The sequence below is a fragment of the Molossus molossus genome, unplaced genomic scaffold (assembly GCF_014108415.1).
Source record: "Molossus molossus isolate mMolMol1 unplaced genomic scaffold, mMolMol1.p scaffold_m16_p_8, whole genome shotgun sequence".
Taxonomy (NCBI): Eukaryota; Metazoa; Chordata; class Mammalia; order Chiroptera; family Molossidae; genus Molossus; species Molossus molossus.
Window position 1 is genome coordinate 17,190,628 of NW_023425402.1, and position 19,652 is coordinate 17,210,279.

The 19,652-nt window shown below is 44.9% G+C and overlaps 1 protein-coding gene across 5 annotated transcripts in view; it reads right to left on the reverse strand.

Moving 5' to 3' along the window:
- Nucleotides 1-19,652, reverse strand: part of RCAN2 (regulator of calcineurin 2) — a 254,821-nt gene that overhangs the window by 224,066 nt on the left and 11,103 nt on the right. The window contains exon 1 of one of the 5 annotated variants that reach the window (XM_036248983.1): nt 18,105-18,204. The exons of 3 other annotated variants lie outside the window; for them this stretch is intronic. The gene's annotated coding sequence lies outside the window, so the exon portion shown is untranslated. Of the gene's footprint in view, nt 1-18,104; nt 18,205-19,652 lie in introns of those variants that run through there. One more of the 5 variants, XM_036248987.1, reaches the window with a different exon arrangement.

A 19,652-nucleotide genomic window follows, 5' to 3' on the forward strand; every position in this document is an offset into this window, starting at 1 on the left:
ATTTGTTTTCATCTCCATGTGACTTGCCTGCCTGCCCTTTGAAATCCAAACCACTACTTCTTAGGTCAAGATGGCATGTAACCTCCACTCCCCGATTAGCCTAAGGCCCCATATTCTTATGGATCCCTGTACGTACATATGTAATAAATTTGGTTAGTTTTTCTGTGTATCTGTCTCTTGTCAATTTGATTAATGGACCAGCCAGGAAACTTGGAAGGGTAGAAGGAACACGACTTTCCTCCCCAGAACTGTGAGGACAGGGTTCCCTGAGAGACCTCTGGGTGACGGATAGAGCCAACCCACAGAGCCACCATGAAGAGGTGCCAGAGGAATAAATATCCCCACCTTTCTCTTTCTTTAATCTGCTGGCACCTCCATCAGCCAAACCCAGCTAGAAACCAGCGGGCAAGGGGGCTTCAATGTGGAATTCATGGGTCAGCTTCTAGGGCACAGTACAAAATGGAAACGGATGAAGAAATTTCAGTTCTAATGCGTAATAGCCTAGAAATTTCATGTGAATTTCAATTGAACTTGATTTCAAATTTGAGTTAAAAATTTAAAGCTGAGTCATTGGTAAATTGACAGCTCAAACTAGCGCCTATATAATGTGGTCACAGATTCACCGTTTCTGACTGTGGTTTTTTTTTTCCCCTTAAGAACCGAAAGAGTGGACGGGGCTCCATCTGGTGCCCCCTGCCTGCACCATCGTGGGGCATGAATTCCTGAGCCCAGCAGGGAGGCAGAAGACCATCCTTTCCTGTGTTGCTGTAAGAAGCTTAAAGAAAGTCTCATGCCTCTGGATGCGCCAAGTAAATACATGCAAAACAACTTTTCACAAGAGGATGACACTTCAAAAGCGAACAGCAAAGCAGGTGAAGGTTGCTATGGTAGCCAAAGTAAGATTTATCCTGTCATCTTTCACTTTCTGCTCTCCGATGGGGTATAGAACATATGGGGAGAAATAGAGTGAAAAGGGAAAAGAGCAGGGAGTGAGACATGAGGCACCTTGGAGGAAAATCCAGCCAAGAATTTCTTTCTAGTAAAAAAAAAACAAAAACAAAAGCCAGGCTAGCCGACTGCCCAGGAGGAGCGGGGGTGGAGCTGATAGCTGGTCAGACCTCATCAGAAGGCTGAGGAGGCGGGCTTCACTTCCTCTACTAAAATTAGCAGATAATATTGGCTTCATTATAAGGGGTTTTAATGCAAGAGGGAAAGGAAGGAGCAAGAGAGCAATAAACATCCTTATCTCAGTGCCCAGCACACAGGGTGCTACTTTTGTTCTTAAATACAGCGAGACATTCATGTCACTTACACATTAAAAAAAAAAAATTTTCCCTAATCCACTAAGATCACTCCAATTCAATAAAAACAGTTCTGCAGCCCAGAAAACCAGGACACCTCCAAGAAGAGTAGTCTTCCTGTCCAAATGTGTCTACTCTTTCATTAGTGCTGAGGAAAAAAGCTCACTGCAGCATCAAGTTCCAGCTCTGTCAATACCGGCGATAACAGCAGCAGCAAACAATTACTGAGTGCTTCCCTTGTTCTGCGGGCTTCGTCTCTGTCAAGCTTATAGACGGCTGTGTGGCCTGGAGCCGCTTACTCAAGCCTTCCTGGCTTCTCAGCTTTTCTCCTTCCAGCCCCCATCCCCACCTATCAACTTTCCACTCATCCTGAGCGCCCTGCTGGGACCACTGCCTTCAGGCCCCACTCTGAGACTCGCCTGCACAGGGCCCAACTGTCCCGCGTCTGTCCTCTCTCTCAGGACACTTTGTTTCTCCTCTCCCTGTACTTTTCTGAATCTTACCTTCCACTCGACGTCGAGAGCCGGAGCTGTGTCTTCCCCACCTGGATAACCCCTGCGGCGGCTCAGAAGGACCTTTATACCCTTGGAAGGTAGCTTCTGACATTTCTCGAATGGAATGAAATTCAAGTTCTGAATTTAATTCTCCCAACACACTAGTTCTCTGACATCGGGCAGGTTCCTCAACTTCTCTGTGGTCAGTTTTCTCACCCATAGAGTTGGCATTAAGAGAGAGAATACTTAGAGTGCTGTTTTGGGGATTTACTAGCTAATACAAACAAGGCATGGTGAGCAATGACTGGGACACACTGGAAGTGCTCAATAAATACTATCACTAGTATTGACCACCTTGTTTCTCACTAGAGCAACTCCATAATTATGTCTCCCATGACACAGAAGCTCTTCTTTTTCCTAGAGTCTTCAGTCTTTTTACACGCAGAGAGGCACAGAGTATAGAGGAAAGGAAAGTGATCTTTGGTCTGAATCTTAGCACTGCCACTTTCTGTGTGACCTTGGACATGTTACTGAACATCTCTGGGCAGTGCATGCAATATGAGGGCCATATGGTACCAACTTCATAGAGTTATTGTATGGATTAAATGAGTCATACACCCTCCCCTCAATCCAAAAACCCCCAAATCTTTGGTGAGTACACTATTTTTCAGCTCTTTAGAAGAGGTGGTACTCCCACAGTGATAAATGTAAGAACTTTGAAGTCAGACAGACCCAGATTGAAATCCCAGCTCTCCATCCATTGCTGGCTGACCATGGGGAGAGGACCAAACAGTGGTAGCAGCTGGGCTCTGGGGTCTGGGTCTGAATCCTCCATCCACAACCATTTTATCTGGTGATTTTTTCTTTTTTTTTTTTTTTTTGGTGGTACATGCCCCTAGCGGGAACCGAACCCGGGGCTCTCTGGTCCACAGGCCAACACTCAACCGCTGAGCCAAACTGGCCAGGGCTATTTGAGGATTTTAGGCAAGTTGGTTTCACTCACTGAGCCTCAGTTTCCAGACCTTTAAATCAGGACTATCGTGAGGTCTAAATGAGATTATCCTGGTCAAAAATTTAGCCCAGAGTCAGCAGCTGTGGACACCCAGAGACTGCTAGCACTTGCTACGAGCGCTGGCTGGCCCTTGTTCATCTTCTGGTCGGTTGCACCTTCTACTACTACTCACCTGTTCTTAGGTAAGTGTTTACCTTTCAGAAATCATACTTCGGGTTAGGCCCAGGGTTTGCCATGAGAATAAGGACGTTCCTTGTGTTTTCTCAGCCTATGCACTAAGCTTTCTAGCATATTTTTCCTGCTTCAGAATTAAAGTTGTATTTACTATTCTCTTTCCTCTCCTCACCATTTTCCAACTTAGATGAAAACGACCTCAGTGCTTCACCAGAGACTCCAGGGTGCTTCACAGGAGGATTCTCACCCCACCAACACCGGCCAAGCATCCTCACCCTGGGAGGGCTCTCCAGCGCCTCTTTTCCGCTCTCCTGTCCACGCCTGTTGTTGTTTACGACATTTGGCAAAGCGGACCCTTTTATTGACGTTTTACATCTCCTCTCATATGCTGAGCCTTCTTGCTTCTTCCTGTAATGGCTGGCACCAAGCACAGTGCCAGATCCGTGGTGTTGGCAAAACAAATGGAATGCAACACCACCAGAGCTATGGCTATTCTCGTATTCTCCCATTCATTCTCTCTCTCCCTCTCCCTCCCTCTCCCTTCCCCTCCCCCCCATAGATGCCCCACAGCTTTGCTAGCCTTTGATTACTACTTTCTCAACTGAGTAACTTCCTGAACCTGAGATTTCCACTGTCTCCTGCTGGGTTAAATCCAGAAGACTGTGCGTTCTCTCCTTCCTTTCCTTACCATCCAGTGCTAGGGCAATTCACCGATTCACTCTTTTTTAAATAAATAAATAATCACTACATAATTTTTCTAGCTTTTCTGAGATATAATTGACATATAACATTGTGTAAATTCAATGTGTACAATATGATAATACCATACATTTATATATTGCAAAATGATTACCACAGTAGAATTAGTTAACACCTCTGTTGCCTCACATAATTACCATTTGTTTTTGGAGTAAGAGCATTTAAGATCTACTTTCTTAGCAACTTTCAAGTATATGATGCGATAGGGTTAACTACAGTCACCATGCTTTATATTAGATCTCCAGACTTGATCATCTTATAACTGAAACTTTGTACCCTTGGACTAACATCTTCCCATTTCCCACAGCCCCTAGCAACTATTATTCTACTCTCTGTATGAAGTAGGCTATTTTGTACTCCACATATAAGTGAGATCATAGAGTATTTGTCTTTCTCCGTCTGACTTATTTCACTTAGCATAATGCATGTTGAAATGCTAAGGGTCCATCCATGTTGTCACAAATGGCAGGGTTTTCTTCTTTCTTGTGGTTGAATAGCATTCCAGTGCTTGTGTGTGTGTGCATCTTCTTTATTGATTCATCTGTAGATGGACATGTGTATATTGGAAGGAAATTCAATTAGTATCTCAAAGGGATGTCTGCATTCCTACATTAACTGCATCATTATTCACAATAGCCAAGATATGGAAACAACCCACACCGCCAATTCACTCTTGATCTCAAAATCACTCGCTGCTCTGACTGCTTTAGGTCACTTTTAAAACCCTTGCCTTCCTTTCATATCCTCTGGTTAAAGTTGTCCCTTCTCTCTCTCTCCCTCTCCCTCACCTTCTCCCTCCCTCTTTCAAGCTTGCAATCACAATATCCGGTAGGTTCCTACAGGAGCAAATGCTGGTTGGATTTCTGCATCGAAAACCAGAGTCCCTCTTCCTCTCTAGATGGAGCTGTCTGCCCTCAGCCTGTGCAGCCAAGGGCCCCAGTGAGAAGCCAACACGGCTGGGCAGTTTTCCTCCACATTGTCAGAGAGTCACAATTCAGGATGGTCTATAATTAGTCCCCCACTTCTGCTTCCATGTGTTGTTTACAAGAAAGAACTGACCAAGGTTCTAGCTTAGAAGAAAAACTAAAACCTTCATTAAAGTCCTTCCTGGCCTGTTGCAACTGGGACCAGTTATTCTGAGGGGCCCACGTCCCTCATCTCTCACTCCTCCACCGACTGATCAGGGGCCAGGCTCATGAAGCCAGACTCCGTGCTGGTGGTAAGGTTCCCGGGGAAGACCTGCAGGGGTGTAGGGAGAGAGACGGAGCCAGTGGAAGAAATGAGTTGGAGCAGCCACGCGAGCTGGACCACGTGTGTGCCTTTGAGAACCCGCAGTCATCTTCCCTCTACACTCTAAGGCTCTACACGGCATATATCAAAGATCAAGCTTGAAAGGAAGTGGGAGGAAAATATGTATCATCCTCTACTTGTCCAAAGGAGCAGATGGAGACACTTGAAACTTGAATGAACTGAAACCATCATGGAGGACACCGTGATCATCAGGACGGCGGCTCCACCACCGTGACGACTAGGTCTTGTGAGGAGTCTGCCCGTGACCCCCACACGGCATTGGCAGCGCCGGCCATCAGAGAGCAAACCAGGGCGCCTTCACCCTCCTGCTCTTCTAGCCAATCCCAGCACCACTCCATACATTTAACTGGAAAAACAGCCAACACAATGGGAGCTTTGATTAGCATGTGATCTATTTTCCTTCTTTGCATGAGTTCACTTACTTTCTCACCTTCTTCATTTGTTTTTGTTTTTTACATTTTCTAAAATTGGTTTTATTATTGCCCTTCTTCCAAATAGAACCTTAATAGTATTTTCACCTACAATGTCCAATGACCTCAAATATGAAATAGGGAACGTTTAAAAATGTAGTAAGTGTATGGGTCTGTAAAAAGGACGTGGACCATGCATACCATGAGGGAAAAGCAAGCAAGTCTAGCTGACTACCTCGACATGGTCTGCACTTGGCTTAGATGTGGGAGGGTGACCTCCGTCTAGCAGTGGTTTCTAACCTCCCTATGCCGCGACCCTTTAATGCAGTCCCTCATGTTGTGGTGACCCCCAACCATAACATTATTTTTGTTGCTACTTCATAACTGTAATTTTGCTACTACTATGTCTTAGGCGACCCCTGGGAAAGGGTCGTTCGACCCCAAAGGGGTCGCGACCCACAGGTTGTAGAACCGCTCTACAACATGTACAGCCTCCTCTTTGTTCCCCACCCCCAAGGGTTTTCACCCGGTGGCGCGTTTCGGCACAGTTGTCCCGAAGAGTATCGTGCCAGTCTACTAAAACTTGTGTGGTGTGACTGCAGTGCAGGCTTTGTGGTTTGACGTATTTCACACAGGGACGCAAGGAATGTGCATCTGAAAGGAAGGAAGGGGTGCGCCGGGTGCATATCTGGGGGGAGACTTGCCAGGTAGAGAGACTGGCAGACAGAAGAGGCTGGGCAGCAGGAGGAGCTTGGGACAGTGGGTTCCTCCGTGCTGTGGAGAGGAAGGGAGCGGGGGAGAAAGGTGTTCGGAGGGACAGCAGGAGGCCAGGACGTGAAGCATCTTACGGAAGAGGACTTTGCTATTTACTCTGCGGTGAGAAGCCACTGGCAACTTTGAATAAAGGAGTTTGACCAACTAACTTATGCCTTAACATAATTTCCCTGGTGCCAGTTTGGAAAACAGACCAAGACCACAAAGGGCAGAAGGAGAGGACCAATTAGGAAAGTATGGACAGTAATCAGGCAGGAGGTGACGGTGACAGAGACCAGAGAGGTAGTCGCTGAAATAACGGGACGTGATCGGATTCCGGATATTTTTAATGTGCTGGCAGCACTTGCGGATGGACGGGATGTGGAGTAGGGAAGGGTTCAGGATAATGGCGAGGTTTCGAGGACCGGGAAGCACGAAGCTGCCGCTTCCTAAGATGGAGAAGACCCTGGAGGGGCGGTCAGAGGAATGAAATCAGAAGTTCGCTCTGGGACACATTGAAGATCCTGTTTGTTCACCGAGGCGATGAGAAGGTGGTGCTCTGGGGGCAGAGTTCAGGGGAGAAGGGGTGTCCTAGGTGGTACTTAAAGCCATGGGACTGGATGAGGGAGTTAAGGGAGAGAAGAGGTCCCAGGTCTGAGCCCGGGAACACACCAGTATTTTATTTATTTATTTATCCTCACCCAAGGACATTTTTCTATTTTGTTGTTCAGATAGAGTGCGAGGGAGAGAGAGGAAGAGAGAGAGTGAGAGAAACATCGACGTGAAAGGGACACATCGAGTGGCTGCGACCCACATGACCAACCAGGGCCAGGGACAAACTGCAACCAAGGTACGTGCCCTTAGCGGGAACCGAACCCGGGTCTCTCTGGACCCCAGGCGAACGCTCTAACCGCTGAGCCAAACCGGCCAGGGCCACACCAGTATTTTATAGGAATAACAATGGTAGCATCCCATGGGCGCCTTGTAAGAACTCCATGAGATAACCCACATAAAGCACTTCCAATAGCACTGGGAATCTTCTTCAACAATCAGTGACCAGGCACACACACCTCTTAGCCCCCCTGAGCCCCATCTCTGCCAGAGCCCCGTCCAGGTCCCAGGGGCCAGGGCCTGGCTGAAGCGGGCCGGGCGCTCAGTGAGGAGGGGGTGGGGAAATGGAGGTCTGTTCTCCCCACCAAGGCCACGGAGGGGAAAGTGCACTGGTTTGTATTCCAACCTGGAATTCTGAACATTTTCCCACAGCAACATAAACAGTTTCTAAAATATCTCAAACCAGAAATCCAGCACTTTGTCTCAAGTACCTCAAGCTAGCCTGGGGACCCGGCCATAATTTATGATGTTTCCCTGAGAAAATACATCCCAAATTCCAAACGTCTCAATGGAAACCTACATGTAAAAGGAAGCAGGTTGCTTACATAATAGCACCTATGTATAATTCTAACGGCGGACGTATGGGGACTCCCTTTTAACAGCAATGTTCTGTAGCACTAAACTATGTTTTAGATACTTGACCATGACTAACAACATCAGTGATGGTCCCTTCGTACCCTGTGTTCGTTTACCTTGTCATATCTGTTTGTGATTTTCCCCGCTTCATTCCCCAGAGCTTAGCCAGGCAACAAATAGGTCCCTGAAAAAATGTAACTCCAAGATAAATTCCCCATCATGCTCTATTTCCCCATCATAGCCTTCATCTTGCTGTATTTTAATTGTTGAATTGCCTTCCTCCCAACAAACTCTGCGCATAATGCGGTGTGTCCATCTTGTTCACGTTGCGTTTCCAGCACTCAGCGTAGAATCTGGCACTTAGTAGAGAATCTCTAGAATTTCTTGAATGAATGAGAACTCGAAACTCAACCTTGGTCCTACCTCACTTCAAGACTCATGAACCTTCTGGAAATAAAGAGAAATCTAAAGGATTCTTCCAAATGAGTGAAGCCCGTGCGTCGAGAAGGAGGCTGCAGGAGCACTGGGCTCTTCTGTAGCAGTAAGATGTGGGGGTTTGCATCCAGAGGAGAGAGAGCCCCAAGGGTGGCTCTTGGGAGCCCGGAGAGAGAAAAAAAAAACCTTCCTAAGCCCAGCCTCAGGGCTGCTCAAGAGTGCAAAGCTTAAGCTTCAAGTCTCCAGATTTCCAGAAGATGGTACCTTTTTATTTTGCTTAAATGACAATGCGATCTCCCTAGGCACCGCAGCCCTCAACTCTTAGGAGTCATGTTTTAGGACAATTTGATGTTTTAGGACAAGTTGATTTGCGTGCATGCCTGTCCATTTCCATAAACCATGTTTACGTGTACATATACTTTCCTGTGTCCTCCCATTAATTTGCAAACTCCTAAAGCATACCTATGCTTTCCTCTCCTTTCTTTATGGTACACTGTTTGATACTCCATGATGATCAATTATCATGGGACAGACCCTACTTTGTATCTTCTCAGGAGCAAGGGTTATACTACACACACACACACACACACACACACCCTCAAACTCAGCATACAATGGGCACTCAATGAATGTCTAGTGAACTAACTTGTTTAACTGGCTGCCTGGGCTATCTTTTCCTTCTCTTTATTCTGTTTTTAATGATAAACTATAATTTATAAACTACCCATAAAATCTCAGAACTCTGATAGGCCGAACTCTTCCGCATCACCGCCAGGGCCCAGGAGGAGGAAGAACACAGCACGGAACGCATCAGTGGTGGCGCCGGTGCGGTCTGTGCTCAGCCCGTGCACGGCCTCCGTAGTATTTTCACAGACGAAACCACACATTTCCTCTAGAACTAACTTGGGACTTTTTTAACCCTGATAGTTGTCAGATCAATCACTGAAACATTTTTATAGTGGATAATAAAAGACTGCTGGTTACCATTTAGGTCTGAATAATTTATTTAAAATATCCATGGGGATTCAACCATTTCTTTTTCTCTCATTTCGTTCTTTAAGGGCACTCTTTACATAACTCCTCATGAAAGGAGTGAAGATGAATTTGCAAAACAGAGCCAATACTGTTTGAGTATTACACATACACTTGTATATTGAGCCTTCAAAATGATATATTGAGAGTCTACTATGTGCAAGTTCCAGCGATGCCTTTGAGATGATTTGTATTAGACAGGAAGGTCCACTCCTGGGCAGGTGGCAGTGGAGAGGAAGCACTTGGCACAGGCCAGGATGGAGGGAGCTGGGAGGTGAGCACCATGAAGGACGAGTGGGTCATGATCTGGGGGTCGAAGGAGGACGGGGTCCAGCTGGGGGCGGGATCAAAAAATTACTAAGGAGCAGCAGTATTAGAAGAAACCACAGACTTTAGAGAAAGAGCCGGGAGGACTTGGAGAACATTCCAGGCTGCAGGAAAATCTTGAGCAAATGCATGAACGAGGAAGAGGTCATGGGACATTTAGAATACACAGGAGTCCAGACAGACACCCGGGAGAGAGGTAGGGTGAGGCCATATTGTTATATTGTTTTCACAGATGTAAAATCTGCTTCTAGCTCATTGGTAACAGCCAGGAGTCAGGAGTGTTGCTGAAGCAGCAACGTGCTATGATCAGAAATGCATTTTAATAAAATCCCCAAGCAGCTCAGCTAAGAGTGAGAGGGTTATATGGTTGCTATGGACTGACTTGTGTTCCCCCCAAAACCATATGTGGAAGCCCTAAGCCCCGTTGTGACTGTATTTGGAGATGGGACCTTTAGAAAGTAATTAAGCTGGATGAAGGGTGGAGCCTTATGAAGAGAAATCAATCTCTCTCTCTCTCCCTCTCTCCCCGCCCCACCCCCACACGCACAAAGAAGAGGTCATGTGAGGACACAACAAGACAGCTGGCTGAAAGGCAGAAAGAGAACCCTCACCAGGGACCAAACTGCCTGGCACCTTGGTCTTGGACTCCTCCGCCCCCAGAGCTGAGAAGTGTAAGCCACTCAGACTATGGCATCTGGTATGGCCAAGATGACAATACACATTCTGGTACGGGAAGTGGGGTGCTGCTGTAACAAATGCCTGAAATTATGAAAGTGGCTTTGGAACTGGGGGATGGGTCGAGGCTGAAAGGATTTTGAGGGGCGTGCTAGAAAAAACTGAGGTTGTTACGAAGCGATGATTGGGAGAAACGTGGACGTTAAAGGTGATTCCCGCGAAAGCTCGGAGAGAAGAGAGCTAAAAAGAAAGTTTCCATGTTCTTAGAGACTATATAAATACTCGTGAACAGAATTCACACGCTTGACACTTCAACAAAGGGAAGATATTAGCAGGGTTGCCGCCCCCAGTGCTGACTGGGGAGGCTGCTTCCCCTTTGGTTTCAGAGGGCTGGGCCCTGACACTAACCACATAGGGGAGGCCTTCCTAGAGAGCTGAGGGGGTGGCACCCCATGGAGCCAGAGGATTAGGGGCACCCCCCAGAGCCATAGGGAGGATACCACCACCCCAGCAGGCCTGAACATTAGGCCAAAGATAATTATTTTTGAGCCTTAAGATCACATGGATGTTGCCTTGTTAGGTTTTCGACTTGCTTGGTACCCATCATCTCTTTCTTTCTTCCTTCCAGTGTCTCTCTTTTGGAAAGGAAATGTTTATCCTATGCCTGTCTCAACGTTGTATTTTGAAAGCACATAGCTTGTCTATTTGTATAGGTCCACAGCTGGCGAGGAATTTTGCCTCAGAATGATTTGACCTCAAGTCTCACCCATACCTGATTTAGGTGCTATAAAGACTTGGACTTTAGATTTTAGAGTTGATGCTGGAATGAGTCAAGACTTTGGGGGCTACTGGGAAGGACGTGAATGTTGGGGAACAGGAACAGAATGCTATGGACTGAAGGCATTACACTGTGTAAAAGTTGGGGGTGCCAAAGACTGTGAAATCACTGTGCTTTGCAGACTGGGAGTTCCATGACCTTCAAAATAAAAGTTACAAAGGAGGAGCAGCAGAAGAAAAATTGAACAGGATGAAGGAGTATGTACCTAGGAAAGAACACAGGCAGCAGAAAGTGTGAAATTTTTCTTTTAAAGGGTGATATGCCCAAGCCCACATCCTTAGAAGAAAGCCTAAGCTTATTTGTCTCCAGGTAAACATCTGTCTTATTGTTTTAATACTCAGGGGTTTTTGTTGTTGTTGCTGATGATGATTTTTAGTTGTTTGTTTGTTTTATTTATTTTTTTAATCCTCACCCAAGGACATTTTTCCATATTTTGTTCAGACAGAGTGAGAGGGAGAGAGAGAGAGAAACATCGATGTGAAAGGGACACATTGAGTGGTTGCCACCCACACGACCCAACCAGGGTTGGGGACAAACTGCAACTGAGGTACATGCCCTTAGCAGGAACCGAACCTGGGTCTCTCTGGACTGCAGGCCGATGCTCTAACTGCTGAGCCAAGCCGGCCAGGGCTGTTTGTTTTGTTTTAAAGCAGAGAGTTCTTTTAGGCAGTGTTGGAGATTTTCAATAATTTGTTTTGTTTGGGTGATGTTATTCAATTTCTGACAAATACTAGATGAAAACAACTTTCCTGTTTTTTCACATAAGAATCTCCCAGAAGCTTTGGAAATGTTTCCTCGTGGCCCAGGTAAATATCTGAAAACCCTTTATTTCATTGAAGTTGATGTTAACACAATTTTTTTTGTTTTTTTATTTTTATTTATTTTTTTTTATTGATTAATTTTTGTTACAAATGATTCTCCTTTTTTCCCCCAGTGGTTCCCCCCTCCCCCTTCCCTCCCCGCCCCTTCCCCCGATTGTTGTCCATGTCCACTTTAACACAATTTTTAAAACATCCTCAGAAAGCCCTGACAAGCACCCGGGTTATCTGGAGTTGGGTAACGCCAACCCTCCTCTGACTGGGCCATGTCCCCCCTTGCATCTGGCACCACTAGCTTCCAGGCTGTTCGTTCCCAACTACTTCTTTTACCTCTGCTTCAGCACACGTTCCGGCAGGGAGAGGCCCCATTCGACCATGGAATCAACACAGTCTGGGCCCACGTTTCATCTCTAGCACCGGGCACACATCTTAGAGGGAGGTCAACAGCCACCTGCTAATACCTGGTCACCTGGAAATCAGGTTGGAGGTGAATTCATTATGCACACAACTGAGTTTCTTGGGACTATTTGACTGAATTATGGAGGGGAGAAGCCCTGTAACAGTGGCTTCCTACAGAAGTCAAAAGTAAGCACGAACAGGATGGCACAGAAGCATCCCTTTGCCAAAAAAAACAAACAAACAAAAACACCTCATTTGAGCACACGTCTGGTGGTTTGAGTCACGTTCTGCGAGGGCAGACTAGCTGTTCCAACCTTTCTCTGGTGTCAATCCACTTGAAGGAAAGTTCAGGATGATTTTCAAGACCAGCTGGAGTGGCTCAGTGGATTGAGTGTCACCCCATAGACTGAGAGGTCCTGGTTCAATTCCTGGTCAGGGCACATGCCCGGGCTGTAGGTTCGATCCCCAGTAGGGGGCGTGCAGGAGGCAGCTGATCCATGCTTCTCTCTCACTTCAATGTTTCTATCTTTCTCTCTCTTCCTCTCTCTCTAAAAAATCAATAAAAACATTTTTTTTTTTAAAAAAAGGATGATTTTCAAAGCTTCACTTCTGTTCAAACAGGAAGAACAATGGTCATTCAGACATTCTTTAGTTGTTTCAACTTCGAATTTATTTTGCTTTAACTGTCTCCTCCACTCCGGTTGGCTTCTGTATTTACATGAAAACAGAGGAGTTGAAATGCAGTGCGCTCCAGGGCTGCCTGATTCTATGAGCTCCCCTGACATCAGGAGCTGTGTCTGCTCGTCAGACAGTGCGGAGGGTCTCCCTGTGCTGGACGAACAAAGCGAAGCAAATGACCACCAAGGCCTCTGCCGTCACAGCATTCAGGTCAAATGGGGACGTTGTGAATCACTAAAAAGGGTCTTTTTCATGGTTTTTACATATTTATTTCATTTTTTAAAAATTTTCAATTACAATTGACATACAATAGTGTAATAGTCTCAGGTGTACAGCACAGTGATTAGATGTTTATATAATTTACAAAGTTTTATATCTATGATGCCATCTGGCACCATACAAAGTTATAATGTTATTAACTATATTCCTATACTGTACTTTATACCCTGGTGAGACTGTTTTTTATAACTGGCAATTTGTACTTCTTTTTTTTTAATCCTCACCGGAGGACTTTTTTCCTTTTTTTGTTGTTGTTGTTGTTGTTGTTCAGATAGAGTGGGAGGGAGAGAGAGAGAGAGAAACATCGATGTGAAAGGGACACATCGAGTGGCTGCCACCCACACGACCCAACCAGGACCGGGGACAAACTGCAACCGAGGTACGTGCCCTTAGCGGGAACCGAACCCGGGTCCTTCTGGACCACAGGCTGACGCTCTAACCACTGAGAAAAACTGGCCAGGGCCAATTTGTACTTCTTAATCTCTTCCAATTTTTCACCTCCCAACCCCTCTCCCATCTGGCAATCATCAAAATGTTCCCTTTTATCATTTCAGTGTTCATCTGCTGGGTATTCTCATGGACTCCTTTTTAAAATTCCAAACCAAAGAGGAAGTATGAAGCTGGGCAAAGTGACATCACTAAAGATGGGAAATAGACAATGGGCGGCACTTGTGGGTGGTGCTGAGAGCAATGCTTGTCATCACTGGTGGTCACCGAACCTAGGGTGCTATCTGCCCTCACATGACCTCATCAGATCAAAGGGCAGTTATTGTACTTCCCATTCTACAGAGTGGAAAACTGGAGCTCAGAAAGATTAGCTAATTTGCCTAAGGTCTCAGAGCTAGAATAGCAGAATCAGGGCTAGAATGAAAATCTCCTGAATCTTGACCTGCCATTCTTTCCAAGCCAAAAAAGTAAGTAAAAGAAATATATATATTCTGGCATGCATGAAGTAGAAGCAATGATCCATAAAGCTTATGAAACATTATTTTGATGATTAGGTAGAAAACAACCCAGTGACTATTAGTAGTAACATAATTAGAATGCTGTTAAGAGTCATCCAATCAATCAAAAAATTCCGATAATACTTCATGAGGTTTCTAATGTGCAAGGTGCTCAGCTATGGTGGACACAACAGCAAATCACAAAAGATGGTCCCATCCCTCCTAGACTCTAAGACTCCCGGAGGTTTTGGGGGCTTCGTCTGGTGCTCCTCGCCTTGCCCGGTTGTGCACGCAACACTTATGTGCTGACTACGCCAACATTGCAGACTTTGTGCCACTGAAGACACGGGAGTATTTAGTGGCATCTCTGCTTTCATAGGGTCCTCCCCTTCCCCTCTCCACCTCTGGAACTGAATGATACAAGCAGTGTGTGGGTCCCTAATAGCTTATTTACTAGACATAAAAAATCAAAAACAGGAGAGCAGGGGCAAAAATGTCTGAGCACTAGTTCATCCATTTTAGAAAAAAAATTATTGGTGAGCTAAGGCTCAATTCCGAAAAATGATCAAATGCAGCCCGTAACATCTTTGTGTACTACATACATATAAAGGCTAGCATCAACTAGGGTTAGACCCACGGGTGCTGGAGCGCTGTCCCTGGCTTCGAATCCCAGCTGTGCCATTCATCAGCTGGGTGACCTTGGGCAAGTTACTTACCCTCTTTGTGCCTCAGTTCCTTATCTGTCAAGTGTAGATCGAAATGTCATGTTATGAGCAAAAGTCTCAACACCTTGCACATAATAAGAGCTAGATAAGCATTACCTATTAATGCAACTATTAGACTGGAAAGATATTGGCCAGATAACACATTCAGAACCATGACAACGTATAAAATAAGGTAAAGTTAATGAGTCCTACAAAAGCAGTGCTCTCCCCACCGTCAGTGGAAGACCTGGCTGGGATTTAGGGTCCATCTGTCTCGCCGTCCTGGGCTGGAAGTACCCTGCGGAACGTGGCGTACTTGAAGAAAGCAGCAGCCACAGCTCCTACTGTGAAGTGCCTACCTCTCAACATACAGAAATGTTTGAGGAGCTGGTGGTTCAAGCTCTTCCTAATGATGTCTTGAAAAGCTATTGAATAACTTTATTACTTAAGATGACAAAAAAAACAAGTCCATAGCCCCTGCCTAAGAATAACCTTGCATTTAAAGGTAAGCATTAATAAGAATAATAACCAGTGGTCATTCTCATTAAGGAAACACAAGCGCTAAGGATGTTTTAATGATCTGCGGCAAAGACCAGAATAAACAAAGAGTGAAGGAGCTGTTGGGCATCTGGTGATCATTTTGCCCAACCCCTTCATGACGTAAACTGGGAAACTGAGGCTGAAGTGGCTAAGGGAAGGCACAGTCTCTCATGGGGAGATCACTACCAACCCAGGAGAAGCCCAGCTCTCCCGACATCCCCCTCGGCCTCCGGCAGTGTCCTCTCTGCGCCGTGTAGGCTGTCAGGGAAAAATAATCATGATCGTGATAACAACAGCAACACTTATTGGACACTTTGATGTGTTAGACTTTTCTACACATGTTATTAAAACAGGGAAACCTTTTTACAATCGTAAGAGGGGGACAGTGAATCATACACAGAACTACAATGCCCTCTTTTGTGAAGACCACCGAGGTTCCCCAAGGTTGGCACTGCTCTTATGCCAGCCTTTAGTTCTGGGTTTCCTGGAGCCCAGCCCGAAGCCGCACTGCACGCTCACGTGCTCTAACATCATCCTCTCGCCTCTGTGCCTCAGAGCTCACGGTCTGACCCCGTGCTCCAAAGTCGTACTGGGGCATCATCAGAAGCAATATGAGAGAGCGAAGGATAAGTACACCACCGTGTTATCACCTCCTCTGATGGTCTGCTTTGAACAAGGCTGTCCTCGTCTTTCCCAAGAGTAACTAAAGCCCTCATTTTGGACAGACGCAGAGACCTTCCAAACCAGAAGCCTTTTAAATCCCAATATATTGTCACTATCTTGTCTGCCCAGGTGGGGCTGGGACCACTTCCTAGCCCACACTGCCAAACCTTTATGGTGGTGAGATAATTATTATACAGCACAGGGGATGTGCACACACAACCGTCAGTTATCAGAATCGAGTCAGAGAGGGAAGAGAATCCAAAGGCACCTTGATTGACAGGCCATAGGAGGGGACGACAGCAAGGGAGAGTTTCACCCAAGGTCAGACCTTAACCTTCCCAGAAACCATTTACAGGTTGGGAGGAAATGGCAATGCTGTATCCTGAGAAAGGCTTTGCAGGCCAGATCTCTGGGGGGAGGAGGGGAAGAGGAAGCATTTTTTTTTATCCTCACCTCAGTACATTTTCCATTTTTTGTTCAGATAGAGTGGGAGGGAGAGAGAGGAAGAGAGAGAGAAACATCGACGTGAATGGGACAAACTGCAACCGAGGTACACGCCCTTAGCGGGAACTGAACCCGGGCTGGACCGCAGGCTGACACTCTAACCACTGAGCCAAACCGGCCAGGGCGAGAAGCATTTTTTGAGAGGAAAGTTTTTTTAAGCAGTGCAGAGGAATCTTGTTTTTTCATATTTGAAAAATGTACAGACCACTGTTCTTAAGAAAAAAATCATACCGCCTCCCTCCCAATTTCGACTTAAATGTTTTTTATTGTAATACCTGAACATGTCCAAACATAAAACTAAGTTCTTATAGTTTCAAACCTTTTCTAAAACCATCAACTCCAACTTCGTGTTCTGACCAAATACAAATGAAGTTTCAAAGCCAATCCAGTTTAAATTGACTTATATTCAGGTGACGATGTTTTGTTAAAAGTAACCCTCAAGTCTCACTATGACTCTGGTACGGAAAACTCCAGTGCAGATGTGCCGGAGGTCAGACTATTCCTCCACTCGCCTGGTGTTAGGACCCTCCCCCCACATTTCTGCAGTCACAACAGGATCAGACATCCCTGGACCGGTGCCGTGCTCCACACCTTCGGGTAGCCTTCACTTAAGGCTAAGTACACAATCAAGTCCATCAGTTCACTCCCGTAAGTCCACAACAACTGAAGTTACATGGGCACCAACTTGATTGTTAATAAAAGAACACAAATTCAGGCATCAAAGTCACATGGCAGTATTATTCATTATAAGGTGGTCATCTGGATGACCCAGAATATGCTAATATCATTTTAGATGATCACTGAAATAAAACACCCACGTGATGTAAACACTATCATCTAGAAGAAGTCCCAGGCCCCTCCCCATGAATGCCTCCACAAACCCCACTTGGATACTGAGTGGTGGGCGGTGGAGGCGGAGACCATCAGTGAGTCCTGGTTCCACCGCTTATTCCCTGTAAGACCGAGGCTCAGGGAACTTCCCTGAGCCTCCGTCTCCTCATCTAAATGAATAGAGACAGAAACTGGACCGACCTTACAAGATTGTTGAGAGGTCTCTGTGTGATAACACGTAGAAAGTTCTTAGCCCGATGCCTGGTATTTAGTCAGTGCAAAATAAGCAGCCACTATTATTCCTGGTCCATTGCTTTACATCCAAGCTCCCCGCAAAGGAGGGAAGGATGCGTTTTCTCACCAAAACAGAAGCATGTCAAAATAATCTGCATTCGGGACAGAAACCTGAGGCAGCTCAGACACTGCCACCCATCATATTTGAGCTCTGGAATGTAACAGAGATGTAGCCACACAGCATGTTCTGAGAAGGGGACTTTTGACTCAAGTGGAACTAGACAGACTTATCTTGTGGAGTTATTCTTCTAGTTAGCAACCGTATGAGAACAAAGGCTTTAAAGACATTTGAAGATGCTGAAATCTTCAATCTTGTGCTTCTGAATTATTTAAGAATGAATATAATAATCAGTTCATTTTTTACCACCGACTGGGTGCACACCACATGGGAGCCATTGTTACGAGTAGCAGGGGTCACAGGGATGAATAAGTACACGTGGTCGTCACACTCAGGGCACTTACCATGCAGATGAGTGTAGGTAAACAAGTAAGAAGCCGAGGTCTACTGGACTCTAATTCCACTAAAGGCAGGGACTACGTTTTTCTGGTTTTTGTATCCCGGTGGCTAGTACCTGGTACATAGTAGGGATGAACCAATGAATGAATGAATGAATGAATGAATGAATGAATGAATGAATACATGAATGAATGAGATATAAAGGTTAGACTATGTATGTGCTATAAATACAGGTTGTAACAAGACTGATGGCTCTTTTGAGGGCTCAAGATTTGAGGAAATCCTATAAAGATGGAACTCGAAGGAAGACTAGAATTTCAAGAAGCAGCGATTGGAAAACGCCCAATTATAACTTTACACAATTGCAATGTGCTTCATATTAGTTATCTTTAAAAAACAGTTCTCATTCTGATTATTATTGTCTACCATTTCTATAACATTCTATATCCGTAAATGATAAGCAACTGCTTCTTAGTTTGTTGTTTATTATAAAACTTTTGATTTATTTATAAGCAACTTGGTGGTTAATTATTTATTTGAATAGGAAGCTGAAGAAATAATATCTGGTCTCAGCAGCCATGTCTCAATTATTCCTATTGGTCTCCTGGGTTCTCTAACAAGTAGCCATAAAATAGTTAACTTGCAATTAAGAAAAGAAAGGTGTATATTTGGCAGCATTTACACTGCCATGATTAACAGCAGACATCACTGACAGAAACTCTACAATGTAAGAAGAATGACCTCATCGTGGTATTAGCAAACGGTCTTAAAAATAAACCATTCGCAATCCTAGGATGATAAGAGAGGTATAGGAATGGTTTATTTAAGCAATGATTAGTATACTAAAAAGGGTGCATACCAATATCTCAAACTCAAAAGCAAGACACAATTTTATCAATACATCATTAAAAGAATTGGCCTGGTCAAAAAAAATAATAATAATTAAAACTGAATGGAAAGAAAACAATGATTTCAGTGATGATCTCTCACCAAACTAGATAACCATTTCTACTAGCTATGCTTAAACCTTAATTGATCACTAGTCATTTAAGAATATTTTAATAATAATATTTTAATATTAAAAAATTATTCTTTAGGTCAATGTTTATATTCTACCACCTGAACATCACTCCATTTTTTTTTTTTTTTTGCAGGACAAAGAATATCTGTATATTTACGTATTTGTTTTTCCTTTCCTTTGGAAGGAAGAAGTATTATTTTAGCTTTTCAAAGCCTTATAGTTACTGAGATAAGGGTATCTGAGAAGATGAACAAAAACAGATTCTAGGGAAAGTCTCCATTCAGAGTCAGGGGGCGGCTTCTGTCAAGATCTGGAATCATGAAAAATAATTCAAAGGGAGCTCATGGTCGACAGGGCGGGGGGGGGGGGGGCAGAAAAGGTGCTATGGTAATCAGTTGGGAAATCCACCATGTCAGACTGCCAGGTATACTGGAAACAGCCCCAAACACCAGTTAGGTAAAGCTCTCTGACCTTTATTAGTCTTTGAATTTTCTTTCCTATAAGATATGCTCTTGAAATTTATACTGTCATC